We start from the raw sequence: 24,793 nt of genomic DNA on the forward strand, positions 1-24,793 counted from the left end.
ACACCAAATGCCATTCATTTTACAGGGACAAAGATGCTGAGCAGCACACTTTTTTCACAGCCCGGGGGAGAGTGTGAACTAGTAGTGGCTTGACAAACCAGTACACTGTAAAATTGTGTGTGTTAATTTAACTCTAAGAGCGAAATGAACAAAATGGATCCGTAATCCATTCGGTTCCATTCGTTTTGTACACTCTCAGAGTTACAGACCCTTGCGAGTGCATTTTCCCCTTAAGAGTATAAGACTTTCCCCCCATTTGTACACTGTGAGAGTTAAATGAACATTCAGGATTTTACAGTGCCTCCGATCATGCTGCCGTCACAGAGGGACTTGAGGGACATGACAAGAAGTTCAAAAATAACCAGGGGTTAATCGCAGTTTAAGACTATGCGTGAAGAGTGCTGATGTGTATGCTAATAGCATACCCCAAAAGTACCTCCCGCTGAATTCTGTACATGTGTCTGGGACTTGTCAGAGTGCTCGTTATAAGTGAAGGATACAGGCTTTCATTTATTTTCTTTACTTGTCCACTATCAATATTCAGGAAGAACTGTCAAAGTTACTTTGAGCAATGAAAAAAGACATAAGTAAATAACAATCAGAAAATCAAAACAAAATTCCAAGTTGCCTTTATGTTTAGTACACACATTTAACAAAATTTGTGGTGTAATTGATTAATTTGGATAAATAAATCACCAGGAACTGGATTAGAGCTCAACTGAGCTGGCCAATATTAGAATACTTGACGAAATGTACAAATTCTTAACCACTTAACCACTAGCGGTCCCTATTTTGGCCATATCTACAGGTGAAAAAAGGTTTTGAAAATGTTTACTAGGGCTTCAGTGGTTAATTAATATGAAACGATGTATTAAACTCCTTTTAATTTTTACTCAATATCGGTCAAAACATTAGTGATCGGTGGTCCAGGACTCTCCAAAATCGGGATTGCATCGGACTAAAAAAATCTAGAATCGGCCAGGCTCTAGACCGAGACCAAATGATATGCCAACTTTCCATGTTTGTTTCCTCTTGATGTGTTCGGCCCAGCGGTGGCCCCTCTCAAAAGGTGACTTCCTCTATGAGGAAATGGAATTCACAATGTAGCCTGCGAGGCACACTCTGCCTTTGTACTTTGTGTGAAAATATGTTCTATCTCATCTGTCTAAGACTGCCTCAGAGTGAATATGTTCTATCTCATCTGTCTAAGACTGCCTCAGAGTGAATATGTTCTATCTCACCTGTCTAAGACTGCCTCAGAGTGAATATGTTCTATCTCATCTGTCTAAGACTGCCTCAGAGTGAATATGTTCTATCTCATCTGTCTAAGACTGCCTCAGAGTGAATATGTTCTATCTCATCTGTCTAAGACTGCCTCAGAGTGAATATGTTCCATCTCATCTGTCTAAGACTGCCTCAGAGTGAATATGTTCTATCTCATCTGTCTAAGACTGCCTCAGAGTGAATATGTTCTATCTCATCTGTCTAAGACTGCCTCAGAGTGAATATGTTCCATCTCATCTGTCTAAGACTGCCTCAGAGTGAATATGTTCTATCTCATCTGTCTAAGACTGCCTCAGAGTGAATATGTTCTATCTCATCTGTCTAAGACTGCCTCAGAGTGAATATGTTCTATCTCATCTGTCTAAGACTGCCTCAGATTGAATATGTTCTATCTCATCTGTCTAAGACTGCCTCAGAGTGAATATGTTCTATCTCATCTGTCTAAGACTGCCTCAGAGTGAATATGTTCTATCTCATCTGTCTAAGACTGCCTCAGAGTGAATATGTTCTATCTCATCTGTCTAAGACTGCCTCAGAGTGAATATGTTCCATCTCATCTGTCTAAGACTGCCTCAGAGTGAATATGTTCTATCTCATCTGTCTAAGACTGCCTCAGATTGAATATGTTCTATCTCATCTGTCTAAGACTGCCTCAGAGTGAATATGTTCCATCTCATCTGTCTAAGACTGCCTCAGATTGAATATGTTCTATCTCATCTGTCTAAGACTGCCTCAGAGTGAATATGTTCTATCTCATCTGTCTAAGACTGCCTCAGAGTGAATATGTTCCATCTCATCTGTCTAAGACTGCCTCAGATTGAATATGTTCCATCTCACCTGTCTAAGACTGCCTCAGAGTGAATATGTTCTATCTCATCTGTCTAAGACTGCCTCAGAGTGAATATGTTCCATCTCATCTGTCTAAGACTGCCTCAGAGTGAATATGTTCTATCTCATCTGTCTAAGACTGCCTCAGATTGAATATGTTCCATCTCATCTGTCTAAGACTGCCTCAGAGTGAATATGTTCTATCTCATCTGTCTAAGACTGCCTCAGAGTGAATATGTTCCATCTCATCTGTCTAAGACTGCCTCAGATTGAATATGTTCCATCTCATCTGTCTAAGACTGCCTCAGAGTGAATATGTTCCATCTCATCTGTCTAAGACTGCCTCAGAGTGATTTGCACCCAGTGAGGGGAAGGAGTAACAAAGTCTTTAGTGTCTTAGTTAAATTACACCACTATCATTTTTGCACTACACTTTTTCTGTTCATACTACTATGTACAGTATATCCTCTTATACCACAATAACATGGTTCAGAGGCATCTTAAATTACAAAAATGAATTGATTCTATACTATTAAAGAACTGAATGTGTTGACTACAAAACAACAGTAGCCTATACTCTATGTATTTCAGAGTTGTTATTTCAACTTAAACGTGAACATGAGCAGGATGTGGAATGTGAATTTGGGGAGGGTGAAGTCACAAACACTCTTACAACTGTGTTAGAGAGAGCATGAAGCTGAGAATGTATTGACAGGTTGGATTTACTCGCATTAGAAAGCTTTGAAGATGGGAAAGATTGATTATTAGTTAAGTGAATGAATCTAGTGCATAGGCTAAACGGATTCCCATTGATATCTCACCTCGTTTGAAAGTCCATCTCATTCACCCTGCTGAATACTATATCCTCTCTCTGACCTCGTCCATGTACTCTACAGTATATAGACCATAACTCATGTGTTTATCCAGAAGCAGTTATGTTTTAACCTTTTTTATTTTATAAATGTACAAAAAAAAAGAAAAGAAAGAAAAGGGGCTTTAGAGGTGATTATGGCTTTAACAAGTAAGTCAGGAGAATTGAGAAAATGTAAGATTCCAAATTATTGTAACTTCCCATACTGTATAGGTAAAATTCTTGGGTTTAATACGGCAGAATGGATATTGAAACGTATAGTGCATGAAGACAGACAAGGCAACGCAGAGCGAGATCCAGATTATAAAGTCAACGTTACTCAGATGGCATTGTTGCTGTTGCCAAATGCCCCAAGGGAGATCTCTGCTTGAACCCTGTGTACATGACACCTACGATAATTATTACACCGTTTCAACCCCGTGAATCAGAGATAAATTATCACTCTGATACGGAAGACACTCTGATTAACCTTGCGACGAAGACATGCGGCGGCGTGGCGAGACGTGATGAACTGCCAAGGACCTCTGCTCTGGTGACGAGTGCGTGATTCAACGATACCAGCAGCTCCGCACTGCACATCACTGCACTGCTGCAAACACACTGCACATCACTGCACTGCTGCAAACACAGACCCAACAACCACAAAGACATTCCGGTCATCCGGGGCAGCACTGTCTCTCACTCCAAAATAAACATTACGTTTGGTTTCAGGGATCCGCTTCTCAGTGTAGGCCGGGGTGGGGGGTGGGGATGAAAAAAGGAAAACGGAGACAGTGGGAAAATGGGAAGAGAGTGTCAAGTGCCTCTTCCTCTCCTGACTTTGTGACTCAGAAGAGGATCCGCCAGGTGTTTCAGATCTCAAAACATTCAATCAGCCGTCTTCTTCACACACAGAGTTCCATTGCTAGTCTCATTTCAGCATTTTGGAAGACACGTCATTTGTAACCTGAACGAATACAGTGAATTTAAATAAGTAATGTTTTGTGTGCCTAGCAGTACCAACTACCTAGACCTATAAATAGCTCAGTGGCCGCCCATGGTAACAAACCACCCGCCTGGGATCGGTTACAGGAGTAGCAACTCTTTATAGGTCACACAAAAACGTCTAGTTGCCTAGTAAGCAATGTGGAAGAATAGTTCTGTTTTTGGATGTAGAACAGGTAGAGCTGGTTCGGGCAATTAGAGTGCCCATTTTGTAGAACGGGACGTATCAGAGAGTTGGTTTGGGGATAATTGACGGGTTTGCTCATTCGTTGGCCACAGATTGTGCCGCTGCTGCACCTGGGCAGAGGCAGCTTAAACAACTCACAATGGGAAGAAATACCTGCTTGTGTTCTATAAGCCTACCAAGGAATGTGATGGAATTCTGTCAAAGAACACACTCAATCACTGGAGGTCTTACAATCACTGCCTTGCCAAGGAAAACCTACATCTGAAAATTGTGTCCATGATTTCGGCTCTCAACTTTTGATCTTGCAGGTGTAGTTCACAGCCTAATTAGAAAGAAATGCAATCACAGTCAACCACCATTGAAGATTTTTTTCCACTGTCTTCATATGAGGCTCTATTTTTGTCCCTGCCGTTACCTGCGATGCTGCGATATACCCGAAAACATCGAGTATAGGAGCTTGCACTGTCCCTAAATGGTATTTCGGTCCATGCAGCGTCACCCACTATCCATTATGCGGACACCGGTATTTGCGCCTAGAGGTGTGGTCAGGGGTGTGTTGGCACGCTTTCTCCTAAATGGCTATTTTGGTCACATTTGGGAAGGCGCATAGTGGAGTTTAAAAGCACCCGTAGGCCGCGTGCCTGCAATGGAGATGTCCACGGAGTCAGGCTGCTTAATCTCTCCTCATTCTCCTACGCATCTCTTTGTAATTTTCCTATAATCAGCAGAAGTGAGTGCCTACTGCCTGTCACTTCCTTGTGTCCATTGTATTTATATAATTGTCTAGTCAAAGAAGTTATTTGACTTGTGCCAGGCATTGTGTGCGATTCCATTTGCTCGTTCAAATCACCTTATACCGCAGCAAATGGGGTTAAATCCGATTTCCCCGAACTTTCCTTTTCGCTTGATGCCGTTTTGTAGAGACAGCCCCCCCCCGCCCCCCCGAACCTCAAATGACGTCAAATTGTAGGCTCTACAGCGCCGAACCGACTTTTATTCGTCTCTAAAATAGGAGTATGAATCGGCCCTAAGGCTATGAAGCCATATAGCACTGGGCATAACGGGTAACGGATAATGGCTGAGTTTCTCAAAGGGACCATGCGTACTGCGTAGGGAGTGGGCGTGTGGTTCTTCCTGCACAACACCTCCCCTTTCACTGTGAACATAGATATTCAACATAGATGTGCCAGTGCCACGCAACTTTCCTTATAAGGCGCTGAAATGAAGTGTTTGTTTAATTTCAAAGTTTTAATAATAATTATTATTCTATAATTTAAATTAGATGAAGGCAGTCACCAATTGTCACAATGTCTGCATTGTTGACATAGTGCCTGATGCGGTCCAACTATCATGTAAACATGTTACCAAAATGGTTTAATTAACCATTATCCTTAAAAGATGGATCCTATATTTTTATCCATCAGACGAGTACATTAATTGCTTAAGGAAACACATAAAAACACTGCAGTGTACAGTGTGAGTATTCTGTCTGTCTGTCTGTGTGTAAACATGGAGGGCTGTCACTGTGTGAGGGGATCCACGTGCTAGAGACTTTCTTCATCTTGTTTAAATTATAAATACTGCAAAATTAAACACATGCTTAAGCATGATCTATAAACTGTATGGCATATGCATAGTAGCATACTAATTTTATATGATGATCGGATAGCCTAATCTATAGGAGTACAGATTGTAAACTAATTAAGGATCATTTTGCTTTCCCGTCTCCATGTGCCTCGGGCCTGTGTCCAAAAGAACAGTCAGTGTGTGACACACACACACGTGAGGCCGCGCAAAATGTCGGGTCTTATTCTTGTGTGACAGTTGTTGCTGTGTTGTTATTTCCACCTCCTCATCCGAGTATAACCGAGTTAATCATAACAGTATGTGACTCTTATTGTGTTGTTGTTTGTGTCAAAATATAATAAAAACAGTTAAGAATGGGATGTATACAGTTGGAGGGGGTACAGAATTTTGTAAACCAGTCATACAAAGCCAGTAAGCCATTAAATCATAAAATATTTTTTACTTTGGACCGTCTCAACAGGGGGGGCTGCATGGTGGCCTCCCATACTTGCCAAGCCCATGCTGTGTAGTTTATGAATTGAACACATTGATAACGTTCTCTGCTGCGTTTCTAATTGCTGCAGATGACAGTGCAGTTTGCAAGGCAAACGCAGCAAATTAAATATGCAAGAATCCCAACTTCTCCGCCCATTCGCATCGAGTCTACCGAAGTATTAGGTGTGAATGCGACCAATGTTGCAGACTCAGAGCCACATGATATAACGGAGTAAGTTCCCATTCCCTACAATGAAAAGGCTCCCTCCTCGCCTTCAAAGCACCGCTCATCAGCGATGGTGAATGTAAAACCAGGGTGTAAATAAAAAGCCTTGTGATAGACGGCAGCAGCGTTTATGTAGCCTAATGTATGTATAAAATATAACCATCCCGTGGCGTGGCACGCTCTGCTTGCATGCCTCTGCATGGGCTGCCTGTCAGCCTGCAGGTGTGTTACTCCATGCGTTAGTAGAAAGCAGGCAGTGGTCTGGACTGGAAGTGTCATTCAAAAGCCTGATAGGGTTGCGTGCTGACTAGTCTACAGTAGGTTTTTTATGTCTATAATGTTGTGTTTCTCAAAAAAGGACATAGTGCCTGATTGGCTGCCATGCAGCCAATTAGGCAGACAGGCAGACAGGATGCAGCCTAGAGGGCATGTGCACATGTGCTGCACTATACGTGCGACACAACATTTATTTGAGAAACCCAGCCAATGGATCTCTTAAAGGCAATGGCATGTGGCACGGTCGGTCGGTGATTGGTTTCATTATTGTAACGCCCAAACCACACCTATGCATAATGTAATGGGTAGCGGAGGTGTTTTAGGGATTTAGACAGGTGACCAAAATATCCACTTTCGTGGAGGAACGCCCCTTCCCCAATGCTAAATCCGCAAATAGTGGCTTTAGAAAGCTCGAACGAAAATAGAGCCCTTACTGCACAGTGTACACTTATGTTACTGTGTAACCATGAAGCGTCTATAGGACACCTTACATTTGCAGTTGTGACTCCCTGGCCCAGCCCATCCATTGCATGATGACTATGCAATTTACAAAATTACAAGCTAGCTGAAACCCTGCCCTAAAGAAGCCCCAGACTCGCCCTGAATTATTAATCAGCTATTGATGAGAACCTAATAAATGCACTCGGCTCACCATCCCAATGACATTCATGCCCCCGACCCCGAACCACTTCTGACACATATAAAGTCCAATACCTTTCTAGCAGGTGATGGATGAATCAGAAAGAAAAACGTCCATTCTAATAACAGAGGATTATTGCTTTCCTGAACAAATGAATGTAGAGAGCTTAACAAAGCTGCTGTTTATAATGCCTGGGAACCGAGAACAAGCACACTTTGCGTGCCAGCTAATTACAGATTTTCACTGTGTGACAGTCAACAATCTTCCCCCTTTTTCTTCTGGCCAGCCACCAAAGTGTACTAATGTGCTCACACAAGGGGAATCAACATGCCAGCCCGCTAGAGGTATATGAAGAACAGCAGGGAATTACGGTCATAAACTCATAATTAAGATTTCTTGTCTGCCTTTAGGTATTAATATAAAATCTGTCAAGCATTGCCAAGCCATATCATGTGACATGAGGAATAGGTGACTGTGAAATGCATTTTTCTCCACAACCAAGATAAAAACTTCTAAAAAGAAGTACACAAATGTATTTATGTACAAAAGTGTAAATGGTTAATGGTACGTTTATAAAGTTCATTTATCCAAAGCATTGCATTTACCCATTCACAATCACCTGCACGCACCGACGGAAGAGGACACCATGCAAGGCACCAACCTGCCCATCGGAAGCAGTTTGGGGTTCAGCGTCTTGCTCAATGACATTTCCAAAGAAAACGCTCTATCTCAAATGAGAGCAGAAATTTCCCATCTAATGGGGGAATTAGGAAATGCTGAAACGGGATTTCACGATAGGTAACCAGACTATCCCTCTCCCGACACCACTCACCACCATGAACACACTAGGGCGGGGTTCTTCAACAGGAGGTTCTCAGAGTTACTTTATGTAAATGCACTTAAAGGAGAATTACGGCCTAACCATTTTCTTACCTAAATCTGATGCTATTATATCCAAGAACGAGTACAGACGAAAAATGACATAACTCCATCCCGTGCACAACTCAACTCAAAGCATGTGAAGTGGGTATGACGACAGTTCGCCTTTTTTAAGGCAAAACACAATTTTTGCGCGATCAAAATAAGCGATTTACCTTTAAACCCACTCAGTTATGTAATTTTTCACCTGTACCATTTGTTCTTGGATAATTATAAAGTTATAAGAAAATGTTTAGTCCGGAATTCCCCTCTAACATGAATCAAAATATTTGCGACAATAGGTCGCAGATTACTATGAAAACCTGCAAAACATGTCAGTCCGTTCGTCACACCTCCATATATGGTTGTCAGTCTGTCACGCCATTCAAACTCTACACGGCCATCCCAAAGTTATTAATGCTGCTGCGCCCGGCAGCCGGTGAAAACTAGAGTTCTCAACAGGCCCGGAAATTAAGACCCTGCCCTACCTGGGCCCTAACTGGGCTGGCCTGGCCTTACCAATTTGGCACACATTTTTAGCCCTATCCAGCCCGAAAACGTAAAAAACTTCCATATATGGGCATTCCCAGACCTGTAGTTTCAGCACGACCTCGCCCTCTCACTTCTGTACAATACTGTACATACTGTACAAAACCTCAAGAGGGGTTCCCGTCCAGAAGGCTTAGAACACCAAAAGGGGTTCCCGCCCAGAATGGGTTAATATCTGCATATTCTACGGCTTGTTGTTGGGAAAGCTCACGTAGTTCGTAGTACAGTCGGAGAGTCCATCGATGTCCTCACCTACAATAACCTCCAACCTGCTGCACTCCCTCCCTCCATTCCTCCTTAACATCCTCAGACCTATACTTTTCAACAGTCCCGGTGGTGGCAGGCTGCCTCCTGACAACAAGCGTACAGTATATGTTGATACATGCCTTATTAGGTTATGGTCTGACTCTGAAACCCACAGCCAACAGATCTATGTCCAGGGTACAGATACGATCTATTTTATATGTCCGGGGTTACACCATCTGGAGTTAACAAAGACAGCTCTGTTAATCTCTGTACACTGTATCCAATACATGACGTCTATATTGTTGCTTTATACCATGTCATGTAATGTAGTAATGTATTGTCATACAAATATCATTCAGATGATCAAATGACAACCAAGCATTTCAGTGGGCCTTTTGACGACCTGTGGGCCTGGGCGTGCATATCTCCTGCACCATCACCAGTAGCAGCTGCGGGGCACTTAATAAATTGCACCTTTTACAAAAGGAAAAGGTGATGAGTTGAAAAATGTTTAGCCCTGCCATGCATAATTCATGCAGCCTCCCGCTCAAATCGGCTGCTGATGAATAATTAAAATTAATCTCATTATGGGAGTTTTCATTATGGGATAATTTAATTAATTGAAAGCCCAAGGACCTCTGAGGGCCGGCAGCCACTGGGGCCCCATGGCCTAATGGCTCGAGGACAGGAGAGTGCACTGGTAATGCACAGGAGCCCATACATTATTTAATGGATCCCTCTAAGTAAGGACAGATCAATGATAACTTGTCATCTCGTCAATGCGCTGAAAGCATTCCAGAGCCCACTGCAGGACAGATCCCAAAATTGTAATAGAAAAGTATGTATGTATGCACACACACGCGCACGCACTACACACACACACACACATGCACCCGCACATGCACACAGGCACGCACACACACAGCAATTTGTTATTTGAGGATGTTACTATGAATATTCTTTATTTGTGCATATTGAAATGCAATACCTCATGGAAGATGATTTTGAGAGCTGTGTGTGTGTGTGTGGCTGTGTGTGTTTGGTCAGATGTGCTCTGGTGCTAGTCAGTGCTATACTGTAGGTTTTTCAGACGGTATACCAGAATTATTCCCTGCACGACATACGCATGTATAGGCTGTACGCTCGCGCGTGGTCAATGGATGAAATGATTAGCAGATGGTATACGCTTAATTTCTTTATCCAAAACTTCGGCACGGCATACTACGTATATAGCATATAACGGTAGACTACACCACTGGTGCTAGTGGTGCGGAAGCATATACAAGTGTATATTGTCCATGCCAAACAATAACTGATATCAGGGTCAAGGGTGGGCATTAAATAACTTTCTTGGCAAGGTAGAGGAGGAGGTGAAGAGGAAGGAAGGAGGCCAGGGTATGGTTTGTCTTGTCTCCTGAAGCACTTAAGCACTCTAATTATGCCACTGCTCTGAAGATGCACGCACCCACCCAGTACTGTGGCTACCCGTGAGAAGCCTCCAGCAGCCTTTTCCACAGCAGGTAGATCAGGTTTCTAGGTACAGAGTCAAAATCCTTAGTGTTCATTTAACTCTGAGCTGAGTGTGTAAAAAAATTACTCTTTTACACTCTCAGAATGACATGAAAACGGAGGATTTGACTGTATTTTCACAAAACCACCAAAGTGAATATACTTTGTTGTGCGTCAAATAGCAAATAAATCATAATGTGTCGCGTTGCGACACCATGTGAGCTTGTCCACAGATCTTCTACTTTCTCGGAATGTGCCAAATGTTTACCTATTTTCACCACACATGCGTAGAATCTGGATGCTAGGTTTCATGTGGTTACATTTTGAAGATGACGTGCAGACATAAATAATGTTCTATCATTTGTATCGAGGTACAGGAACAAGCAATATTCCAACAATGATTATTGAAGAAAAAAACTAAGATTCGTGGCAATGTAACGCTGTAGAAAACTATATTATGTTTAGCCCTGCCCTACTTCCACGTTGTTGGGCAGATTGTGCGTACAGTATGTAACCTATCATGTAATGAGCTGGGACGCTCTGTCATCAGGTTGTTGCAATAACATTCCAACAGAGATAGCTGGTGTCATGGGTAAAGCGTGCTTACATATATAACCATGTAGTTCTCATTCTCATTAGTGTCAGACTTTTACAAATTACATGAACGTTGTTGGTTATGTAAAAAAAACTATGTGGGAAGCGTGAGATAATGAGGAACACATGCGATACACCCGGACATTAGAATACATCGAAAACCTCACACATTATGTATATGCACGGTGCACAGGTCTGCATTTCAAAGAGGAAATCTTTAACATAAATATTACCATTTTGTGAAAACAACTGAGTAATTACGTTAGGGCATAATAAGCTAGGGAAAGGCACACAATGAAAGAAAGCATTCTGGCTTTAAAATGAATAAAAATTGATTGTGTCCCAATAAAAAACGAATTGGCGGAGTGTTAACTGGATTCCATATAAACGTCTGTAGCAGTCCCTGGCCACTTTATTGTGTGCTAATGCAATAGAGAACACTTAGCAATAAATGCCTCCCTCTGATGAGCTCACAGAGGCTTTCCAAGATGGCCTGATGAAATTGTAAAAATTAGATTTGAGCTAGCTGCTAATGACTCCTAAAACAAAGGAAAATCTCTAAATAGAATTAGCCTGCTCTCTGCTTCTCTAAATACATCATATGTAAATTACTGTCATTTGGAAAAATATGCCTGCCTGGAAGGTAAAGTTCTTCATTAGATATCTCAATAGGTTTGGGACTCAAATAAGAAACCCTCCAGGACATTTAAAAAGTTTTTGTGAGGAGAGCGTGTGAAGGTATTGTTCACTAACTGTGTGCAGATCACAAGGAACTTTAACTAATTTTGACTGTTTGAAGTTCAACTACACTTAGTCAAGGTAGGGACATAATAATCTGCTATGAGAATATCTAACGGTATGTAAAAAGCAAACCTGTCAACCCTCCCGTGGCGTCTAGGATTCTCCCATATTTTACCGTTCCCTCTAACTGTCCTCCCGTTTACATATCGTCCCATAACTTCCCATATTTCTTAACCATTTAAATGAACCTTCCACCCCCCACCTGCCTTGGAGATCAAATAAAACAATACTTAAAAGGGATCACAACATCTCTCTCACACATCTCCCTTATTTTCAAATCCCAATGTTGTGGCGATGACGCACGTAAAATCAGTTTTATGCAGTTTTATGCTGAGCATGACTATTTTAGTCATTACATTTGATACAATTTTTAATCCTTGCTGTGTCTGGAAAACATTTCATTGTTTTTAAGTATGACTTTCAGTATGAATGCAACACACAATAGACACAACTATAGGGCATCTCAGCTAAAGTAATTCAATACCCTTAATTAAACGAATGAAAGTCCATCAGATACATTACTGTGGTCACAATGACCATGAAAAGAGCATAAAACTTTGCAAAAGCTTTTATCAAATTATACTGTCTGCTGCGCCATCGGCTAAATAAATGATAGATACATTTTGGGAAGTGCCAACTACCAGCTTTCAATTCAATATTCCCTGACTGCGATATATGACACGCTCCGACGCACTGATTGGTTACAGTTGTTTTATTATGAAGTGGGTGTGGTGGGGATAAAATATTGTACCATTTTCATAAATGCCTAAAAAATGGGTCTAAAAAAGTGAATAGAATTGTTTCCAACCATCAAAAAAGATTATTTCATGAAGGCCAAACCTTCTTATAATGTGACTCAACGCAGACGAAATCCAAATACTTATCTAACTCTAGGACGGTCATTCTAACAACTCTAAGCTTGGAAAGTACAACAAACTTAATCAATGTAGCCTTCGAGTGTGTTTACACAATTCTTGCCACCAATTATTTGCCTAACTAGAGAGTCTAAATCTCCACTTAACCATTGAGCGGACATTCAACCTGCCCTTTGCTGTTTGTGCAGGGCAGTCCAAACAGACATATATGACAACTTTGCAGCAATTACACAGCAATTAAACAGGATAAGTCATGTTTGTAGTGCAGCCCAACTGTTTCCTAACACAAACAGTGGGTTTGCCAGTTGCCTAGCTGCGAGACACAGGCCTTGTATGTTCCTACCATGTAGGTAATTCACTTATCTCTTGCATTGTTCTCAGTTCATCCCTGCTGAAGCGCATGGCTTTGCCATTAGATTTGCCAGGCTTTAGGCAAACAGCCCCCCCACTGTCATATGCACAGGCTTCATAGGATTCCCTTAAAATAAAACCATACTAGGAAGATTCAGCATGTTAACAGAAGGCTAAATTTGACAGTACAAAAATGTAGTGCAGTCACAAATGGAGGAATGGGCAGGAACCTTTTGCCACTGTGTTCCTCCGGCCACAGTGGCTGATGGAATCCAAATTCAATTGAATTGCATTCAAAAAGTTCCATCTATAAACATTATACTATTTTTGCATGACAAAAAGTATAAACTCAACTTGACAACCGACAGTTTGACAAAGAAACAATTTAATTACTAATATATTTGATAAATGAAAAAGTAATCACTATGAAAATTATTGACATCCCTAAATTCCTCTTCTGTGTCTGACATGGAAGCACAGCATTGCTATGAATGGAATGTCTGTTCTATGCATTTATTGTATGGTTTGTTCCCAAACGCATCTGTCATGTCTGTTGGATGGGGCTAATGCCTGGCTGTGGCCTAGAACTGAGGAGAACGTGTGCGTGCCGTGCATACACCGTGAAATCCAGAGTGTTCATTTAACTCTCTGATAGTGTAAAAGTGGACCCGTAAGGATCAATCCATTTTAACACTTGGGTGTTGCACTCTGGGTTTGACTGTGTACCCACGGTGAAGTCTCCTCCTGAAGGAAGGGTCCAACAGGAGGATCACATAGTCACTGTCAGACCGGCAGCTGTGGGGTATTTCCACTGTCCAGAAGTGCCAGCCTTTCAACAGACTTGACAAAATAGAACATTATACAAAACTTTTTTTCTGACTCTGTGGTCAAACCACTGTCATTGGATTCAAATGAAAATATAAAAACAATTAAACACCTGCGGTCTCACTGCCATGATTAAGAGTCTATTTGTTGTTTTCTTCCTTATTATAGTATTATGTGCATATCATAAGCGAATACAGTTAGCTATGGAAGAAACAGACCAGTAGACCAGAATGAGGCAATACACAATAAGAGTGCAAACGGTACATTAACACTCTTTGTCATAAGCCTCTTTGAATTATCCTTGAAAAAGAGGAAAAATCTGATTTACAGAAAAATAGGGGAATAATTAAATCAATACAAATGCTGTGTAATGATATTGTAGGCTACAGGTGTCACTTTTGATGTATCCACAGATTTAATTGGCCCCATGTTCTTGAAGGAGTCAAGCAACAGATTATGGTAATTGAAAGTCCATACTGCGACAGAAATAACTGTTCTCTCGCACAGGGGCTAGACCCACTGGTGCCTTATGCTGTCTGTTGGCGAGAACTAAATATATTTTCTGCATTCTGAACAGCATTCCAGTCTAAAGCATATGTGCCAGTAGTTAACAGTGTATGAGAATAAATAGCTTTCTCAGCCAAGCCTTGAGACATGTCAGAGATACTGTACGTGTGTATATGTGTGTGTGTGTGTGTGTGTGTGTGTGTGTGTGTGTGTGTGTGTGTGTATGTGCATGCGTGAGTATCTATGTGTACCATGTGCATGTATGCTCATGCACATACTCATGTGTGTTCTCTACAAACGTAAGTAACTGTAATATTATCAACTGTAAGGAAATATATAGGACATGATGTCATTATCCTGATACCGTCTTTCCCTTTCTATCAGCTTACATTAGTAACAGTTCAGATCAACGAGTGTTCATAGATATTGACAGGGTAATGACTTCTCTGGCAGAACGAGGGGGCCCTAATTTCTAAGGATCTTAGCACTGGGCCAGAATTATGTCACTCTGACCACCTGTTCCTTCGAAGAAGAAAAAAAAGAAAACGTCACGGGCCTTAAGTAGTTCCGGCAAGCATCCAAAATGTGAACTTCTGAACCGGAGTGCTTACTTTCTCATTTGTGTAGCAGCAGCAGCAGGCAGGGTGTAGCAACAGCCACTCTAATTTGGTGGTGGTAGTGGAAGGGGTTTACATAAGGGATGTGTTGCCCTGTGCCTGTCACTCAACCCTCCTACTGACTGGCAAACTGATGCTCTTTAGTGGAAACTCAAAGCTGACGAGAGATTAACCATCAGTAGCAGAAATGCTAAGTATTGTTTTCGGCAGTCGGGAGTTCACACTTGCATTATGTGAGAAGAACCAGTGGAATGTTCCCTTGTCTCTGGTCCATACATATACTGCATCATGTGAATGTATATAGCCAGTTACCAGTAAGGTATACTTGGAAATTAGAAAATTATTCATCAGCCATTTTTCCTTTTTAATCTTTTACAAGGCATCTCTCTTACGCGCTAAGAATTGGACAGCCGAAGGATCGGACGTGATAATTGTTCTACCCTCCATTCAATCCATTAAAAATAGAAAATGCAATCATCCTGTGTGAGATAGACACCATTTATTAATAATTCTGCTCGTATTAGTATTGACAGCAGGCCACAGAAATAATAGCTGTGCTCAGCAGAAGTAATCCTTTTTGTCTGTCAAGGGAAAAAGTCAAATGCTCCTCTACTTACACTGTCTGTCTTCGGACCCAAGTTTGCGTTGCAGGTGCACTGTAAATATACATTTCCCCGGGATTGGGGTTCTAAAATAGCCATGCCAGCACTTGTGGACCACACACTGCTATTAGATTCGCCTGCCAAATGGTGTGGTTCTGCTTACATCATTGGGCTCCATGCCCATTTGTTCCTCTGCCTATCGTCAGGGCGTTCGTTGGGATTGAGTGATGCACACAGAAATAGATAGAACTTATGAGATTCCTCAGCAGCCATTCAGCGCTGCATGTGCAGTTCTAAATGTGACTAGTGATGGGAGAGAAAACAATCCATTTAATGTAATGGATGTGCACACAAAACCTTGCCCTTTGGCATTCATGTTAATACTGTAGGCAAAACAAAATAAATAAATCATGAATTATAATGTGCAAGAGCATTTACACATCTGGACAATGGTTCATGCTTTTCTTAGTGTATACAGTACAGTACAGTACAGTACAGTACAGTACAGTACAGTACAGTACAGTACAGTACAGTACAGTACAGTACAGTACAGTACAGTACAGTACAGTACAGTACAGTACAGTACAGTACATTTCTTTGTCTGATCCAAAACGCGATGATCACACAATCATCATTTCAATTTTCAACGTTCTCTCAAGCCAACTAAAATCACTTATTATTCTGCCGACATATTTGGCTAAATGCCTCCCTCTCTCTGAGTGTTGTAGAGTCCTCACTAACTCAAACAATTTTATTATGTTTTCAAAAATAGCAGATTCACATGCTCACAATGTCCTGCGATAACTTGCGATGCAACACGTCATGAGCTTGGTAGATCGTCGAATTTCGCAAATTTGTCTTATTACGAAACTTAGGCTTAAAGGGACATTTCACAGCGGGAAGAAACTTCAGTCACTCAATGTTAATAGTATTTGTAGTAGATAACAGTAGCACAATTTGAAATGTGTAGTCCGGGAAGGAAGTGAGACCAGTGACTCTGACATCACAGGCACTTAAGTGGTTTACTCTGAGAGTAAAAATGGACCCAAATAGGTCTCTTAGATTTAGAGGATTTTACTGTGCAGCAGCAGCGTCTCAGTCATGTGGGAGCCGGGCAAAGCACTGCACTGCAGCATGTGGCCTTGATGAAATCACCTCACACGCAGACCAAGGTGCTGACAGCGGGGATCAAGGCGGGTCCGAGCTATTCCAGTTGGTCCTGCCACACTGCGGCCCGCTGGGTGACCTGCACAAGATGCTGATAAGCCACGGTCACAGAGGGCCTTTCTCCACGCCATGCAGCGAAACAAAGCCTGAAGTAACGTTTCAATTTGAGGGAAGGAGGGCTTCAACTATCTACGAACCTCTACGTGATTATACCATTTTTACAACTTCTTTTATAATGTTTTACATATCAATGATTCGACATGAAAACATTATGACAGATTTTCATCAAAATCAATTAGTCTAATAATAATTAACCACTATTTAATAGTTTGTCTTACAGCGGTGTCGTGCAAAAATAGTGAAAATAGCTGATACAGTAGCTGTGCTTTTTTTAAATAATGGATTAAATACAATTATTCGATTAACTATTGCAGCCCTAGAGGGAAGACAATAGATAGATATCCAGCGAAAGAGGACACTGTTTTGAGTTACCGTTCAACTATATTTCATATACATTCATATACTAATTTTATATACTTAGCAAACCTGAATCTCCAAAGAATGTCACAGGTAAAATACTGCAGTCTGCAAGATTGTCCATTCAAAGCCGGCCAAATTCACAGTGTAAAAATGTGTGAATTTCTTAACAAGGCTGCAGCTCTCGGTCCAGTTACCGTAAAAAAAGAGTAGCCAAATACGCTGGCCTCTTTCTTCTCCCGCTCCACATGTTAAGGTGTCTATCATGTGTGAAACAAGCTATTTTTCTTCAGCCGTGCCTTTTTGACTCTGATGACATAATGCTGGAGTGAGTTAGTGCTGAGGGAACACTCTTATGCACCTATTTAAGAACAGCAGCCTTTCACACCAAGTTCAGCAGGAAGAGGTAGTAAAATGAAATGGGCGAGACCTACAGTATTTCATAATTAATAGGTAGCAGTGAGAGGGAACGGGTCCACCACGCTGACGTAACAAGGTCAACAACGTACAAAAGTGATCATTCATTCTCCAGAAAATTACACATGAAAAACCAAGCGGGCCCTACTGTATATTATTTCTTTTCGCAAAATCAAAATCGCAACCAATTTGAAATATGCACTCGCCCTTTTCAAATCTTAGATTGATTTGCTTTAATTACCAAGTTTGGAGGTCTACCGGAGCTGCTGTTCCGCTGGCCTATAGCGTCTAATTTGTTACTGAGGTGGTCCCAAGCTCACACCAGACCACCACCTGCATGCAGTACTGTAAATTACTTTGTGGGCCTAATTGCCCTTGTCCGTTGTATTACTATAAACCACTAGTGCTGTGCTAACTCTATTGTCAGGTACTTAATCAAGGCCACCAGATTTATTTCCCTATGCTAACTCCAGGGAGCGACTACAGCAGTCAGAGTAATTTGATATAAGGTATATAATATTTTTGCATCTAATATTAACCACCTATAGACTACATATTGAGAGAGCTGGGATTTGGCAATGATAATAATAATAATAATCATCATCATATCAGGCAAAACTATGTGAAGCATTGCCCAGCATGTGGGAGCTGCAGAATGCATAAATTAGCCCCAGATGTTGCATGGAACAAGCTTACCTGGGGGGTATGGTGCCATTGCGCCAATCAAGCACACTCACACTTGATCAGTCACAGACCTGAACTATTATATTGAGTCTCTTACCTCACAGGTCCACGGCAGCAGCAGCAGCAGCAACAGCAGCACTCATAAACCTATAGAGAACAAAATTACACCAGAGCTAAATGAATGAAGGCAACAAACAAACGAACCCAAAATAGGTTTGTTATTATGATTTACAATTTAGGCATTTAGCAGACGCTCTTAATCCAGAGCGACTTACATTAAGCAAGAACAAAAAGCATGGGAATACATCACATAAAAGCATTTATCATGAAACATGCGTAAGCTAAGAAAGTAACAGTGGAATATCTATATAATGAAACTATACATATAAACTATACATATATACTACTATGCTATACATATGTACTATGGCGTGCTATGACTATATACAATGCAATTATAGTGCTGTCTACATAACATGCTATAAGTCTGTATCAAATGCTATCTAAGTCTACAGAAATGCTATCTAAGGGGGTAGGGTAAGTGCTATGGGCCATGATGGAGTCTGAAAAGGTGGGTTTTCAGAGGTGGGTGGGTTTTACGATTATTACAGGGCACACACACTGCAAATGCCTTGAGAGAACACCCATGTCCTATATTATAATATACGGGTCCTCCTCACTCATAGCACATCATACGCACATTCATCCCCCTTCCAATATGCCATAATCAGGATTTATGATACGGTATTACAAAATGAAGGATAGTACAAAATAAAAACTATAAAACTATTAAAAAAAACTCTATTATTATTATTAATAACTAGAGAGGGGCCTGTGGGTCCTTGGGCACTGGCCTACTTGGAACGATGCAAGTTGGAAATGCATGCCCCAAACAGATATGTCTGTGTTGCTTTTATGCCTGACGTCAGAATGATGTATGTGTCTCTCTGTGTCCCTTTATTCCTATATATGGAGTTCTGTGTCAGCCATGCCCAAATATGGAGTGTTGTGAGGTCAGAACAGGCCAGCTCCATATATGAACGCTGGGCAGGGCCCCGGTCCAGAGCCCGGACAGAGGCCTTTTAGGGGCGGTTCTGGACAACCGTGGGTCCGACCGACTCAACAACTGGCACTACGCCCCCTGTGGTGGTGTGTCGAATTTGAAGTCGGTGGGCGAACGGTTCTCGAGTTACGTGGATTACACACAGACAGACGTACAGACAGAGACTTGGTGCATTTATAGATACGGTATCATCAAACGGTATAATGCTGTATCAAGGGCAGGTACAGTATTGCTTTTACAGAACTGTTGATTTGTCAGTGCAGTGGGCTATGAGTATTAGGGGTGCGGAGAAAGACACAGAGACAGAGAGAGGGAGAGGGGAGTGGCCTGCAAGAGGGGATGTGGTCTGTGTTGGGATGTCAGGAGCATAATGGCCAGCTGAGTCATAGGTTATAAAAAGCTGTCATTAGGGATTTCTGCCCTCAGCAGCTCATCACACAGGACCTGTGAATTATTTATTACGCTGGAAACTCAAGTGCTCCGTTACTCAAGTCTGCCTGTTTTTCTGCACTTTCCTTACCTCGGGTGGTTTAACGAAAACACAGCATCTTAATTGTTATGATTTTAGAAGGGGGGAAAATGTCTTTTAGGAGGTCTAATATGGTAAAAGGGAAATAGTTTTTATTAATGTGCCTATTTTATTATTTATTAAACACTTGATATAATAAATTTGTCATGCACCCTTCACTAATGAGGGCCTTTTGCACCATGATTCAGAGTGTTTGTATTATTAGGATGGACCTTGTATTTAGTTTGCCCCTAGTCCAAATGACCACACCTCATTAGCTCCAATGGTGCAATAATAATGAGGACTTGATTATGTGGCTTGCTTCTTATACTAGGATGATATTGAGTTTCTCCATATGGATTTGGTGGAGTTTGGTGGAAGTGATGATTTCAACACAAAGTCTAGTCAGATGGCCCTCTTTAGGGAGCCATTGGCATCACTGTTTTTTCCGACAAATGTTTTGTCAGAGAATAATTATGTTGTAGCAGTGTTATCAAAATAATAGAAGATATCTTACAAATCTCCAGATTCCCCAAATAAGTTTCACTTAATTCCCCCCACACACACACACCTCACATTTAGAGGGCAAAGTCGATGCAAATCAGCTCAGGCATTTTTCCTCGTTTTGTTTTGTTCTCAGTGTATGAAAATGGTTAAAAATCCCATGGGTGAGTGAAAACGATCCTTCTAGTCCAGTCGCCTGCTCTAAGTCAGCCAAAACATTCCAGACTTCAAAAGGCGGCTTTGCCTACCAGGGCCATTTCAGTGTCCCAACCTCCATGGCCCAGGAGGGCTTGGTTATTTGGATAAATTAATTTCTGGAGTCTGCCTGTGTCGCAAAAACAACCCCCTGCCTGACAGCAAATTAGTCTGACTAGAAAACCCCCTAAAAATGCATATTGTTAAAGAAAACACCACAAGTAAGGCAAATCTTTTGGGGCAAATGTATTGTGCTTTCACTGTGTTTAAGATATTTATGATATCTCAAGGAATTGTAGTAAGCGGAAATTAATCACATTGTGTTCATACTCCCCATGTAAGGTCCATCTCTAATCTTAGGCAAACCTTTCAGTTATTGGCTGGCAGGAGAGCATCATTGTCAGAAGACAGACCTGCAGGGGCTTTATAAAAACACACCCAGAGACTTATACAATTCTACAAGATAGAAAATAAATCTGAGAGACTAAAAAGGGGGAGGCGGGAATGGGAGGGGAGAAATTATGCAAACAGATGAAGACAATCCAGAATTAATGGGCCGCAACATTTTCAGGCACTCAGAGAGCTGTCCAAGGACACCATAGGGGAGACTGCATGGCCCCAGTAATTGGAGGAGCATGTAACTTCAAAAGTAAGGAGAGCAGACTGGAGAATGTTCTTCTGAAGTGAAGTCTTAAAGAAAACCTGAAGCACATGTACAGTACAGTACAGTAGGGAATCTGCTGCATGTGTGAATGAAAATAGTTAGTAATTCTATTCATTGCAGCAGACAAGAAACACAGCATTATTCCAGTTGAACTAACACACCTTCAAAACCGAATGTGTTTCTGACATTCATCTTTGGGTCACTTGCTCTGCATACAGCAGCACTCCCTCCCTCAAGTGTAGGAAATGAAAATATTCATGCATATTTCATTTGATCAAAATTGTATAATTTCCCACTTCTGAAAAAAGCCAGTCAATATGGTGAAAGATTTAAAGACTTATGCAATGCTTTTAACTTCTTACCACTTGTACATTTTGCACTTTTCATACCTTCCATGCAAGGGGCATTTCTTTCTCTAAGTCTAAAGTGAGGAAATTGGAGTGGGTTCTAATGTGACAATTTATTCACAGATAATTATGCCAATTATGCATAACCATACAGATTTCAAAATAATGGGTAATAACAGGAAATGCAAATTCCCCAATGTGGTTCTGTTGCTAATAGAATAAAACACATCAAGATGTACACAATAAATAAAGGGATCCTAAAGTACTGTTAGTCATACTACAATGGCAGAATTTGAGATCACATACTATACTGTATACTATGTGTAGGACTGTTATGACATTTCTTATAGGTCTGACATTTATCTACTTGACTAGGAAAGACATTTGTTGATTCACTCTCATCTAGGTCACAGGTGCCTGTGCACATTTATACGAGATGTAAAGTAGCTGTTGTTTTCCTATTGTGTGTTATTTATTGTTGCGCCATTATAGTATTGTTCTTTTTCATATCTCATATATTCTGGTTACGCCATGTGTCCAGCACTATATATCCAGCACTATATATTCCCTATGTGTGTAATAAACCATTGGCTCTCAAAGTGAAATCTTGAAAGCGTCCCTGGCACAAAACATTTTCAGATTGGGGTCCGCGGCCAAATATATAGCCATTTGGGGGTCCATGACATGAAAAGGTTTGAGAACCACTGTATAAATAAACTTTGAGAACTTGTCGTACGATACTGCCTTGTGTCATCTTGTTCTCCGGTCCGCTGCTTGGTCACAGAGGAACACTTCAAACTGAATCATCATCACTCAGCACCTATTGTAAAGGATTACTATTATATTAGGAGTAGGACCTCACCACACTGAGGGTTTACCAAACTCACAACAAGGACCAGAATACAGTAGACTACTAAATACAGTGAAATAGAAGAAAAGGTGGCGAGATAAAGTTTGGAGAGTTTGAAAAACTGGAGAGTGTGCATGTGTGTGAGAGAGAACTCTCACATATCAGTGTACCATGTTGTCCTCGACAACCCACCACATTCATGACAGAAGCATGCAGACCGTGTGACCACAGTTCCAAACCAAGGATGCTGCAATATCAGCTCTGACGCAGAGATGAACTCCATGAACTCCATGAACACAGGATGAACCACTGGTCTGTATGTTTTGAACCACGTAAACCTTGACTATACTTAGAGAAACACCAAAACAGACATGAGTTGCACTATATTGACGTGGTCTTTGTTCAATCTACAGTTCTACACCAAATCTCGTTGCCGAAAATAGCTGATCTACAGCTATTTTCCCACACACACACACACACACACACACACACACACACACACACACACACACACACACACACACACACACACACACTCGGAATAGGGATACTGGCCTGGGGTTCAAGTGGTTAAAGATATCACTGGATCAGAGACAAAAATATGTCTGCTTCATGGATTGTCATTCTGGTGCTGAACTACTATTGCTTAAATTTGGACACATTGTTCTGAGGGCCAGGTAATGGGACAGCAGTTCACCAGGAAATATGTATGCACTTGGTCCATTGGGGGGGGGGGGGGGGTGTTATTCTGAATTGTTAGTCTAGCCATCTGCTGAGGTAGCTCAACACAACCCCCAGCTTTTGCAACATCCTAAAATGTAAAGCTAATGGCATAACTTTGACATAACCTACACTTCTGTCTGAATGATGTGCTTTAGCGATATATCATATAAATAGGTCCTGGTCAGAAGAAAATGAAGACAAACTGTATCAGATTGAAATGGGAAAAGCAGAGGGGGAACACAATCTTTCCAAGGTCTTTTGGTCTGAGGGCAGAACACCATGCATGCTAGAGAGCCACTCCAACATTCACTGGCTGAGGAGAAAACATTCATTTTTAACCTGTTATCCATCACTGTCAAATGTGGTGCACAACAAAAAAAACAAAAGGAAATAATTAGACCGAAAACTGATGATGCAGACTGGAGAAGCTACGAAGAAAAGTATTTCTTTAAGTTAAATGAAGCCAAATTAGATTTAGCTAAATGCTCAGTCTACCTTTTCCCCGTGACTCCACAGTTAACCACAATTAAAGTACCATCACTCTTGCAGTATAATTATGCATTATTGATTGAACGTGTGTAAGATTGTCAGCCTATAAGGTAGCCTAAGTGGTAACAGCTAGGACGTGCACTGCTGTGCTGCAGGCTATTCTTGATAGGACTGTCCATGAATGAAAGCGGAGGCTAATCATTTGATTCTTATAACTGCCAGTGAGTGTGCCACGATTATAGATAAAAGACATGACATATGTATCCCCGCGGACCCCGCTCCTTGAAATGCCCCAATACCTTTTATTGCTGTCAATAGCCTCAAATAAACAAGGGTCAAGATCGGTGGGCATCTGAAACATATTATATTTTAAAAGAAAAATAAGTCTTATCAAAAAGCGTCGCATCATTGTAATAGCCTACCTTATATATTTACGCTGCCTGGGTCTGGATGCCACCAGCCCAGTGAGCCCACCACATGCAACAAGTCTCGCTGTCCATAGCGGTGCGGTTTTGCACTCGTGTTTTGACAGGCTCACGAGTCACACACACTTCTTTTCAATGACGCTAAAAGGTGTTTCCGTCATAAAGCAACTTAAAAAGCCAAATAAGCAAAGATGAACGGAGTCCAGCAGCAGAAGTTGTTACAAGAGTGCAGGCAGTAACGATAATAAGATCTCCTCCGCATAGCGTGCGTCCACGCGCTGATCAGTGCAGTATCAAGTTCAACATATGCGAGAGGGCTAAAACACCTCATACAATAACAGTATTTCCCATGTCCAATTTTATCCGTACGATTATTTATTTTGTGTTCTAATGGGCTATTTAATTTATTCAAATAAATCCCTCTCCAGTGTCCAAGACTCCAAGTAATTGTTTTTATTTGCTGCATAAAGCTTTTGCATAAAGCTTTATATGGTTATTTGAAAGGGGAACACTGTCCAAATGTAGTTAT

At 41.3% G+C, this 24,793-nt stretch overlaps 1 protein-coding gene across 13 annotated transcripts in view; it reads right to left on the reverse strand.

Moving 5' to 3' along the window:
- The window catches only part of eya1 (EYA transcriptional coactivator and phosphatase 1), an 80,666-nt gene extending 56,178 nt beyond the window's left edge, over positions 1 to 24,488 (reverse strand). For 12 of the 13 annotated variants that reach the window (XM_083778154.1, XM_083778148.1, XM_083778147.1 and 9 more), the window contains exons 1-2: positions 24,262 to 24,488; positions 18,594 to 18,643 (exon numbers count right to left, since the gene is read on the reverse strand). The gene's annotated coding sequence lies outside the window, so the exon portion shown is untranslated. The remainder of the gene's footprint in view (positions 1 to 18,593; positions 18,644 to 24,261) is intronic. The other variant, XM_083778149.1, reaches the window with a different exon arrangement.
- Positions 24,489 to 24,793: the final 305 nt, after the last annotated feature.

The sequence above is a fragment of the Protomyctophum parallelum genome, assembly GCF_964188405.1.
Source record: "Protomyctophum parallelum genome assembly, chromosome: 12".
NCBI classification, from domain to species: Eukaryota; Metazoa; Chordata; class Actinopteri; order Myctophiformes; family Myctophidae; genus Protomyctophum; species Protomyctophum parallelum.